This window comes from Clarias gariepinus, chromosome 1 (genome assembly GCF_024256425.1).
Source record: "Clarias gariepinus isolate MV-2021 ecotype Netherlands chromosome 1, CGAR_prim_01v2, whole genome shotgun sequence".
In the NCBI taxonomy this organism is placed as follows: domain Eukaryota; kingdom Metazoa; phylum Chordata; class Actinopteri; order Siluriformes; family Clariidae; genus Clarias; species Clarias gariepinus.
This window is the reverse complement of record NC_071100.1, coordinates 5,707,160-5,719,703: the sequence shown is the minus strand read 5'-3', so window position 1 is coordinate 5,719,703 and position 12,544 is coordinate 5,707,160. Positions and strand designations below refer to the sequence as shown.

Below are 12,544 nucleotides of genomic sequence, written 5' to 3'. Positions count from 1 at the left end.
TAGAACAGAAAAGTTCTTTCTTTCTTTCTTTCTTTCTTTCTTTATTTCTTTATTTCTTATAAAGCACAAAAATATACTGAACAAAAATATAAACGCAACACTTTTGTTTTTGCTCCCATTTTTTATGAGATGAACTCAAAGATCTGAAACGTTTTCTACATACACAAAATAACCATATCATTCAAATATTGTTCACAAATCTGTCAAAATCTGTGATAGTGAGCACTTCTCCTTTGCCGAGATAATCCATCCCACCTCACAGGTGTGCCATATCAAGATGCTGATCTAACATCATGAGTAGTGCACAGGTGTACCTTATACTGCCCACAATAAAAGGCCACCCTGGAATGTGCAGTTTTGTCTCACAGCAAAATGCCACAGATGCCACAAGTTTTGAGGGAGCGTGCAATTGGCATGCTGACAGCAGGAATGTCCACCAGAGCTGTTGCTCGTGCATTAAATGTTAATTTCTCCACCATAAGCCGTCTCCAAAGGTGTTTCAGAGGATTTGGCAGTACATCCAACCAGCCTCACAACCACAGACGACGTGTAACCACACCAGCCCAGGACCTCCACATTCAGCATGTTCACCTCCATGATCGCCTGAGACCAGCCACTCGGACAGCTGCTGAAACAATCGGAGTGCATAACCAAAGAATTCCTGCACAAACTGTCAGAAACCGTCTCAGGGAAGCTTATCTGCATGCTCGTCGTCCTCATTGGGGTCTCGACTTGACTCCAGTCTAATCAGATTTTGACAGATTTGTGAACAATATTTGAGAGATATGGTTATTTTGTTTACGTAGAAAACGTTTCAGATCTCATTAAAAATTGGAGCAAAAACAAAAGTGTTGCGTTTATATTTTTGTTTAGTATAATTAATCATAGTTTGTACATTATACTACCCTACATGTACTTACTACATCACCCCAAACAGGTTAAGTAAATCTTATTATACTGTATATTGTGCACATGGTCTTCATTGGTAATTTATTATACAATTATAATATAATATGATATAACATAATATAATATAATATAAAATAAATGTATAATATAATACATTTATTAATGTTTTAATTGATAAAAACACTTTACCTTACAAAAACACTTACACAAGTACAGTACATGTAAAAAATTCACTACAGTGCAATACAGTGCATTTTCAAAAATAATTGATTGAATAAAAATCCCCAAAAGCCAAATAAAACCTTACATTGTATAGTGTATGAGCGTTTGTATGAAACATGCAATTTTTGCCCAAAGCAAAAAAAATTATTTTACTCTGTGTTTAAATACATTACATTACTTATGTATTTTTTTTTATTATTATTTGCTCTTAGGCATTCAACATTTGTCTGCCATGCCTGTTCTCAAGCTTTGCTAACTGCTAAAGCTTTAATTTTATTTACTCAAGAAAATAGGAATAAAATAACACAATTGTAAAATAATTAAGAATTATTTAGTTTACTTAATTACCAGTACAGATGAGTAGTGGTGCTGAATTTTTACCACCATCATTGCTACATGGACAAAAGTATGGATAAAGTTTCTCAGTAAAAGTCTGACCAGTGAAAGAGTAGATATGAGACTTTGCATCAACATCATAGAAGGAGATCAGACCCTCCTCATAATCCACAAACACCCCCACCTTCTGAGGAGCCTGTTTTTAAAGAGAGGGAGACAGGAGGAGAGTCCAGAGCCTCATATTCAGTGCCATTTCTCAGCCACACACACCAGACTCCATTTTTAGGCTTGGCTGAAATCTTCCCTTTCCTGTTAACGGACTCTCTGGCCACTCCTAAATCCCATTTTGTCTTCCCTCTGAACTGCACCTCATAATAAATTCTTCCTGAGGAGAATCCCTCCTTTCCCAGAACACAGACACAAAAATCAAACCTCTCTGGGTTGTCAGGGAGATTCTGTCTTTTGTCTCCATCTAAAACTTGTTTTCCATCATCCGACAGGATAAGGTAAGAATTTGCTGTTTTAGGATCCAAAGTTACATCCACTAAGAGAAAAGAAAATAAGGCAAATCATTTTTAGCATTGCATAGTCTTTAGAAACAGTGTATTTTAAGGATGCAATTATTAATATAAAAAATTATAATCTAAACAATAATAATCATGGCAAAGGTGTTGGTTTTGGGTCATATTATAGTGCCAATTATTGAAGATTTCCCCAGTGTGCAGTTGGGTAGGTTACTGTCATCCCTGTCCAACCACAATTAACCAACATAACATGTAACACAAAAAAAAAAAAAGAATCTGGTCAACCTTGGTATATTTATTATGGGATGTTTGCTACTCATACAGCTACCCCTACTCATGTATACATTTATTTACAATAGATTTATGAATGATAAAATTATCTAAAAAGTAGATGCTTTTCATAGACCCGAAACCTGGTGAAAGACAAATAAATCCTAAAAATGCTCGTTTTTTCATTCAACATTTTTTTGGCTTAATATATAAACAACAAGGCCAGGGATGCTGCAAAACTGCATTTAGAATTCGGAGGAAATTCTGTTAATTGTAACTCAGATCCTTATAACACAATTGTATAAACAGCACAGCCGTGTCAATTGTGCTAAAAAGCTAGTTGCCCTGAAAAATATTATGTTGTTTAACTTCCTTAATTTAGACTCCTGTTTATATTTGCAGAGTAATGGAATCTGTTTGCCACCATGCATAAGAAAAATGATGATTAATCAGAAAAAAAAATGCTATTATCTTTCTCTGCTCTGAAATCAGACAGCAAGTATAAAAGATACAAAATTAGTGAAAAAGAAATACTCACTTGTGACAGATCTTAAAGTCGCATATAAACATACATTTCAACAGAGACATTTAAATACTCCAAATTGATAGCCACAATACTTGTAATCTACTTTATCAGTAATTCCTGATAACAGTGTCAATTACTGCACATCACATTACTCAGTACTCATACTTGAACTCGTTATGTAGAACAAAGTATAGATGCATCCCTAACGTGTCAACATTTATGTAATGAAAATTCACAAACCTGCATATTGTTGAATGGTCCTGAGCTCTGTTTAAAAAAATAATAATAAAGAGAAGGAGAAAACAGGGTAATTTGCTGTTAGAATTTAAAATTATTTAATTGTATAATTTATTATTCACTAATTATCACCCCTTTAGAGAAATTATCTTTGAAACATTTTATAAAATGAGACCTCCTTTGTGCAATGTCCAAAGGACATCTTGGTTACCCACTTCTACATCATACTTATCCATGAGCAATTTTTGTCAACCCAAGTAACCAAGGTGACCAATCAAATAGTTGATAAGCCATGATTAAATAAAAATTGTCACGTATGAAATTGGAACTAAGAATCACTACTATTAAAACGTGTGATGGTGAAAAACAGTAATGAGTAACCCCTAACGGCTTCCACAGGATGCAAGAGGTTAAGTTGCAGCCAGGTGTTATTAATCATCAGCCTTTGATTAAATTATCATCAGGAGGTGTCCAGATGCAGATGTTTAGCTGTAAATTATTTGCAGTCACAGGACCTGGGAAACTTGCAGGATTTAAGTCAATCATGAATGCCTCTGTATATCACAGGAAAATTTGAGGCCATTGGTCCTACAAATAAAGCTTGGTCCTGATTGGCTGTAGAGCCATAATTAATGTGGGAGCTCTAAGTACCTCTCATCCCTCCCCTCTGAGAGAGCTCGGCCAATCAGCTCTCTCTAGACCTCCGGCTGCGAAAGGTTACAGCATCACCCGGGAATCGAACTCGCGATCTTTATAGGGCGAGCACTTAACGACTGCGACACTCTGAAGCTATTATTATTATCAAACTCACCCAATTCAACCAAACCCTCTGTTTTCTTATTAAGAGAGTCCAGAATCGTTATTCTCTCCAAAGGCCCCACACTGAGCTGAGAGGTAATAGTGACATCAGTCCAGTCCTGGGTGTGTGGAGGCCTGCACAGTGACGGGTAAATCTACAGTACAGCAGGAGAGAGGAGAAATCCCTCAGCATGGGGACTGCTGTCCTGTCATGTGCTGCATTGCTATTGAGAAACAGAGGGACTCTGACCTGTAGGAGGTGGAGGTGATCCTCAGTGTGTGAGAGCTGCTCCAGCTCAGTGTTTCTCCTCTTTAGCTCAGTGATTTCCTGCTTCAGATCTTTAATGAACTCTTCACCCTGCCTCTCTGCTGCTTTCTGCTTCTCCTCCATCACCTTAAGCAGCTCAGCCTGTCTTCTCTCAATGCAGCGCATCAGAGCACTGAAGATCTCCACAACATCTGCTTTCTCCTTCTCTGTGTTTTTCTAACAGGATATTAAATCAAAATAAATCATTTAATTTCAAATGATTACATCAGGACTCCACAGGACTTTGCCTTTTGAGAATTGTTGCAAAATATGCTAGTGTGACAAGTAATGTCAGAATCACATAGCAAAACTATATTTTGAAAAAGCAATCACATACGGCAGCTCCTTTTTGTCACATAATCAGTCAAATGAAGCTTCCTACTGGGCAAAATAGCATCTGCTGTCAGTGAAATTTGGAGGATTTGGGAGGGAAAATGGATTTTGGAGGAAAATGGATTTTGGAGGACTTGAAGACAGGCAAAATGACATTTACACTCTGTTATTGTCTTTACAGTTACATCACTTTTACAAATATGTGTTCACATAATGTCTGGTGAAATAGGATTTTGAAAATTTTGAAATTTAGATTTTGTGCAAACACCATATTATACACCCCTCACACATAACATTAACACATTCACACTTATTAATAAAATACCAGTAAAATGATGACAAGGTCATGGACACCCAGGCTTAACTCATTAATTCATTAATTCATTCATTCATTTATTTATTCATTGTCTATAACCTTTTATATTGTGTATAGGGCCTGGAGCTTATCCCAAGAGCCTTATGGCACAAGGTGTGGTGCACCTTAGACAACACCAGTTAGCCTAATATACATGTCTTGGGAGAAAACAGGAGGAAGGTCAAAAAGCACAGGGGAAAAATGCAAACTCCATGCACACAGACCCTAAGGTAGGAAAGTACCAAAAAAAAAAAAAGAGTCAATGATGTGTAGGAGAGGAGGAATCAGAGCACCTAGTGCACCCACGGCCTAGGTTAGTCTTATCTGAGTCCCGCTTGCTCTCTTACATTGGACTGTGAATATATCTACCTTTCAGCTGAGGATTACCCCCATAGCATCCCTTTGGATGTACAGTATGTATTGATGACGTGTGTGTCCACTCGATGATAATGAAGATGGTCTTGGTGTTTTTCTTGGTGTTTGGCCTTGGTGTTTTTCTGTGACCCTCTTGTTTACTGCAGTCACTCATATATTATTTTGTAAACTTGCATTTGCAAAGCACTATGCAAATAAATTGGAGGTAAATTGAATCAGAAGTGGCTTCAAGAGACATTCCTGACTTCTGTAAAATCTTCCATCCTCTTTCTCAAATTTGTGCTGAGCTTTTTGGACTTTCTCAATATCCTGTGTATGTCAATCCACTGGGACTTTTTGAGACTAAATTGATATCCTAAGTATGTGTAAGTATATTGTTGACCTTGTTGTTGATATCTAAGTACCCCAATAACTTAAGTTCATTCTATTGTTTTTAACACAATCATAGGCCCCAGAACAAGAAAAGTTCAAATAAATAATTAAAAAGCAAGTATTGCACTGGCCTTAAGGTTCATGAAAGTGTATATTAGAATTAACTACACATGGAGGTTAGTTAATAGACTCACCTTATTGAGTTCTAAAGAGTGTTTGATTTCTTCAATCTTCTTTATTCGCTCCTGGATCATTTTCTGGACTTCTGCCTGTGTCTTTCCCACGTGAATCTTAACCAAATACACAGCATTCATGATCTCTTGTCATATTATTTTATTTTTAGGCATTAAAAAAAAACATATATACATGAATTTTAAACTCTCACCTTCTTCTCTGCACTCTCCTCCTCTACAGGAACAGTGTTGTGGGTTCTGTGGTCTCCCTCAGTACAGAACTGACACACACACATCTGGTCGTCTCTACAGAACAGCTCCAGGGGTCTCTCATGTTTCTGGCAGATGTAGTCCTCCAGGTTCTCCACAGGCTCCATCAGTTTGTGCTTCTTTAATGAAGAAACTCTCTCATGATTTTCCAGGTGAGTCTTGCAGTAAGAGGTCATACAGATTAAACAGGACTTCACAGCTGTACATTTCTTTTCACTGCACATGTCACAGAGCACAGGAGACTGGATGAGTTTATTTGCAGTGCTGCTAGGTTTTACTTGAACTGACTTCTTAAATGGAGCAGCCAGTCCAGCAATGAACGTATTGACACGTAGTTCAGGACGTTTAGGGAATTCCTCCTTACACACTGGACACTGACAGTGTGAACTGCTGTCCCAGAACTCTTTGAGACAGATCATACAGTAGTTGTGTCCACATGGAGTAGAGACTGGATCAGTGAACACATCCAGACAGATGGAGCACTGGAGCTGATCTTCACACAGGACACTGCTGGAGGAAGCCATGACTGACACAGGAAACACAGAGATCCCTTTAGAGTGAATGTAGACTATTTACACACGTGTTTTATACAGCTTGAATAACCCAACAAAAGGTTATCTTGACCTTGTAAGAGTAGTTTATAGATATTTAAACTAAATGACAGAAAGTTTTTAATTATTGTCTCAAACGTGTGTGCGTGTCTTTAGAAAGTCTGCAGACATTTTAAATATGTGACACGAATCACAAATAGCAAGAGAGAGTGATAGTGTTGCTTTTCCCCTATGGAAAAAAAGTCAATGTGTGTGTCAATCCTACTGACCAGCACTTATTCTTCGTCTTGTGGGACCATCTAGTTGGACGAGCAGCAGAATATGGCTGGTGACCAGCTGGAACAATACAATACATTAATAACAGTTATATTTCTGTAGTTTTACAACAATGAAAAAGGATTAAAAAGGTGTAACGTTTCGGGTCTTGGTGCATGTGACAAATTATTATTGTTATGACTTAATTCAGTTAAGAGGCAAAACAGCTGGTTAGCATCTAACTAGTGGTTATGAAAATTAAATCTACCCATAATAAACAAGGCTGAGTTTAAGTGGACAGATAAGACTTTGAGTGAATTTTAACATTATACTTTATAACATTATACAGCGCAATGTCTGTACTACTGATGACTTTTGCGATATATTACACACATACACTGAACAGGTTAAGTACGACCTATAGAAATAACATGCTAGTGAACAGGTTAGTTAAGTTGTGAATAGTTTAAAGTGATACCAGGTAACTTTCAGGGGTTGATTAGCTACACCTTTGCATTTTGGGTTAACACAGACTGTTGTGGACATGCTGGCTGTGAGGTTATACCAGTTCGACCAGCTCTATTCTATTAGATCAAGCTGTGTTTTTGGGCAGGAAGTAGAACAACCCAGTATTGTTCATCAGTGAGAACAAGCCATATTTATCTATTGTCTGACTGTTGCGCATGTTCATCGAAAAAAAAAGGCTTGTACCTATACAAACTGGTCTAAGGAAAGAGAACATGGGCACCCAAGCAGCTTTTGTAAACTAATAAAAGGTGCATGGGTCTCCAAGTCGCGCTGACATGGATGAGGTGCAAAGCCTAGCCAATCTGCCACACAATGCCACACAAAATATGATATAATGTAATCATTTTACACACAATACACCATAATGACAAAGTAAAACCAGATGTTTATGGTCATTTGTTAATTTATTAATATACTGTCCTCACAATGTGTTACTGTGCAAAGCTAGACAGCAAGCTAACATGAGAGATGAAACTCCAATAATTCTTCAAGGCGTTTATTTTTTCTTGTATTTTATTAAAATTTCCTTTTCTCTTTTTTGTAATGTAAAACTGAAAATACATAAAAACAGACATCATTTTAAGTATAACAAGCTAAACACAACATAAACTACTGCCAGGTAAATTGTTCATGTCTAAAGCAACAATGACATTTCTTAACATGAAAATAACAACTTTCAGTCATTTACAGTGTCCCAGGAACAGTGTAAAAAAGAAAACTTAGATGCACCATCAATCCAGCCCTGTGCTCTTACTAAGAGCATTTCACTGCATTTCGTACTGTTTTGACTGTGTATGTGACAAATAAAATTTGAATTTGACTTCTGCTTGCTTTTTAACTAAACAAAATGGCTGAACATCCACTAGAGGGCAGTGTTCCTAAAACAATTACTTCAGGATAAAAGTCCTGATAAAACTATAAGAAAGGCAGCACAATTAAAGAATAAAGACTTACGTAAGTATCCAGATCCTTTCTCATGACACTTTCAGTGATGATTTGGTGAAGCATACTCATATCAGTTGTCGTTGAGATGCTTTTACAACTTGACTGTCTATATACGATCTCACAATAGATGTATGTGGCAGAGTGAAAACTAATTCTTGATTTTGGGAGAATTTTCTGTGTATACGTGTCAAGATTTATGGATTAAAGTTTACAATTCAACAAAACCATGACACACAGCCTAGTACCAAGAAAACCCAGGAGTGGCTTTCAAACAGCTTTTTGAGCACTGGAATGGCCCAGCTAATGTGCAGAACTTAACCCAATAAGCATTACTGGAGAAAGCTGAAAATGCCTGTGAACTGGCTCTGTCTATTCCACCAGGTTGAGCTTGAATAATTCTTCCAAGAACAATGATTAAAAAAAAAATATATATATATATCAACCCTAGAGGTGGGAGGCCATAAAGTCAAACACTATACCACTGTGAATTCTGCTATTAAAAGAACAGAAATTAAAAGGCACTCCAGCATGTAGGCTTTTTAAGGGGCCCAGAATTACTAGCAGAGCCACCGCTCATTATGGAGTATTGTGCATTTATTTTCGCCAACAGCAAAACAGTTGAAAATAGTCTCATGTCAGAATGAAGTGTAAACACTGAATAGAGTGGTACTTTCTGTTGTGTACAGCAATAGTGGGGTTGGGTCTTAATTAAACAAACATCTATGTTCCTAAAATTATTCCAATATTAATTAAGCCTGTATTTATTGCCAACATACACTAAACCCATAGACATCCATTTAATTATCTAGTGTCTTCAGCCTACACAACAAAGTGAGAAATACTACTAAAAAAGCATAGACTGCAGATGAAATCATTTTTTTATTTACTTGAAGCAAAAAAAAAGTCTATTTTTGTTTGTTAGTTTATCTAGGGTGAGGTCGTATAATAGAAACAATGATGTTGAGTTTATTATCGCTACAAGATCATGATTTAGACAAATAATGTGAGCTTACATATACACTGAACAGGGCTAGCATTTACTCTGAGATCAGAAAAGAATAGATATTTATGGTCAAGCTAGACTATTGCAAAGCTCTCCTCAATAGGATGTCTGCCAAAAGCTCAGACACGTTCAAAACAGTGTTGTCAGGATCCTTGTGAGGGTACGCAAATATGAGAACATCACTCCAATCCTCCAGACACTCCACTGGCTCAACCTCTGTATCAAATATAAACTTTGTCTACTTATTGACCTATGTATTCATCCACAAACTACAACAAGACACCTCCACAAATATAATAATAATAATAATAATAATAATAATAATAATAATAAAGCATATAATATTTTTAGAATAAAAATTTTAATCATTGTTGTATTTATCTTGAAATGTCTAACTGAGCTAATCAGTTTGTGTACAGTACAGAATTTGGTTGGAGTAGCTTGCAATTTTACATCTCACATGCATAATGAAGCAGTGTTACTAAAATCGGGTGGTCAGTGTCCTTTCACTTTCCTTTTTCAACGTAAAGGGGAAGTACAGTCAGAGAAAATGTTCTATTCATTTAGAATTATGACTTATTTATATGATTACAGTTGTAATAAAAAATAGTTCATGCCATCTGTAGCCTTTCACTTATATGTGAAAATGAAAGTAACTTTATGCCAGTACGGAAACTTTATACTTATTTAAATTTATTACTTATATAACATTTATTATTGTTTCTACTTTCCCTTATTGCCTCCTCCCTTTGTGTTTACCTCAAGTGATTTTTATTCCTCGCAGGAAGAGCGTCAAGCATGTGGAGATCGCGTCCTGTTTAAATGCTCTCGGGTATACTGTAAGAATGACTTTGCACTTGAGACTCACCTAAATAATGTCACGAGGAACACGACTATTGTTTGGCTGTTTTTCATGATGTAATTACCAAATTTTGTCACAAGATGGCGAGAAATTCATCCAGCGTATGGGCACTAAAAATGTGTTTTGCTTGAAATGTACTGAAACTCTATTGGGACATACAGCGCTCTATCAAGATAATATAATATCATAAAGAATATTATATTAATCATAACCATAATCATATCATAAAGACATGGATGAGCGAGTTTTGTTTCGGAGGAACTTGACCGACCCCACTCCGATAGAACACCTTTGGGATGAATTAGAGCAGAGACTGTAAGCCAGGCCTTCCTGTTCAACATCAGTGTCTGACATCACAATTGTGTGTCTGATAGAATGGTCAAAAATTCCAATAAACTCACTTCTAATCCTTGTGGAAAGCTTTTATAGTTGGTGTGGGTGGGCCAACATCATATTAAGCCCTAAGGATTAAAAATTGGATGTTACTCAATTTCATATGCATGTAAAGGCTGGCGAGCAAATACTTCTGGCAATATAGTGTTAGTGCATTTATATAAACTATAGATATTATTTAAAAAGCGAGTAGATATTACCAAACTGCACCATTTATTATATGTATATAAAAAAAGTTTCTTTATGACATTTCCTGAAAAGAAATTGTAACAAACTTAAAATGAGCTAATAGTTGTTGTTATAGATTCTATAAATACAACTTTAGAGGAATTATACAGTATATGCTAAATACTATGAGTAGGTAATGTCCAACAGGAAACACTATTGAACTTAGCTTCATGTTCCTTATGGAAAAACAGCTTCTACACCCTGTGTACAGCAGACCAGGGACCGTCATGATTGTTTAATTTTCTCTAAACATTGAAACTCTCTGAACAGAATAGTCACTCATATTTTTAACCTAAATATTGCAACTTAAAAAAAAAAAAAGGTTTGTTACAATACATCTGAAATGTGAATATTAAGTTTTTTTATGAATATAATATTTTAATGGAGATATTTTAAAATAAACTCTGGCAGGATTAAGCCATTTAGCACAGATGATCTACACAATAACAGCAATAGTAAAACAAATGTACATTTTACTGTTGAACATTTTAATTCATTTTTTTTCTTTTTTTAACCAATACTCTCTCACTCATTCCCTATCCTGTTTATCCTGTAGAGGGAAGCCTGGACATAGAGGACTAGAGGACTCATAGGCACTAGGAGGGATACATACAGTATGGGACAGTGTGCCAATCTATATAGCCAGTTTGAAAATGACAATTAGCCTAATCTGCCTGTCTTTGTACTGTGGCAGGAAATCAAAGTATCCGGAAGAAGAAAACCAACAAAAGGGAGGAAATGCAAACTCCACGCACACAAAGCTGAGGTAGGAATCGAACACTGACCCTAGAGGCTACAGTGCTAACCACTATACCACCATGCCAGGTCAAACAGAAATATTGATTTATGATTATGAATATAAATTTTCTTGTTAATTAAAACTTACTAAAAACCAATATCACACACACACACACACACACACACACACACACATAGATAGATAGATAGATAGATAGATAGATAGATAGATAGATAGATAGATACTTTATTTATCTTGAATGAGATTCCAGATATTCAGCAGCTACAGTATGGAAACAGTAACACAGACCGTTTTGTAGATGTCATTGCACACTGTGTATCTTACATATATTCAGCAGGTACAGTGTAATGTGGGAACTGACCAAAAGCAATGCTAAAAACGTAAAGCAACAAGATATATATTAAAAAAGAAAGAAAGAACATTCATGTAATCACAAAAAAGACAAATTAATAACACTAATAAGTAAAATGTATTGAAATGCAGTGCAACCTAGTAGAGCAATTCTATTTGTAACAGTGCAAATAATTGTGCAAAGAACGGCATGAAAGTGACACTGACTGAGTCTATGCATAATGGCATACTATGTAATATGGAGAGTAGTGACCAGACCATCAATCTAAAAGATGAGAGATTTATGCAGATAGCATCATGATACAGTATATATAGCAGAAGAGCCTTAAGCCTGGATCTTCCAATCCACTTTCAAATGACCCTGTAAAGAAGTGTCCAAAGGTCTCTGGGTGCAAAGGATTTCCTGAGTCAGTCAGTTGAGAATCTTATGCTGGACACACTATTTTGTTTGCAAAAACACTCTATGCATGGGTGGTTGGGGTTGGTCATGATGGACAGCACTGTCCTTAATGTCCTCTACTACTCAAAGGGAATCCAGCTCCAAACCCACAACCAAACCAGCTCTTCTGCTGACCTTGTCTAAGAGCGTGGCATCCTTGTTTCCTCCCAAGACTACCACATAGAAAAGTACACTGGTCATGACTGATTGATAGAACATCAG

At 36.3% G+C, this 12,544-nt stretch overlaps 1 pseudogene; it reads right to left on the bottom strand.

The window, feature by feature from the left end:
* Positions 1–1,471: 1,471 nt before the first annotated feature.
* Positions 1,472–10,140, bottom strand: LOC128519973 (nuclear factor 7, brain-like; annotated as a pseudogene).
* Positions 10,141–12,544: the final 2,404 nt, after the last annotated feature.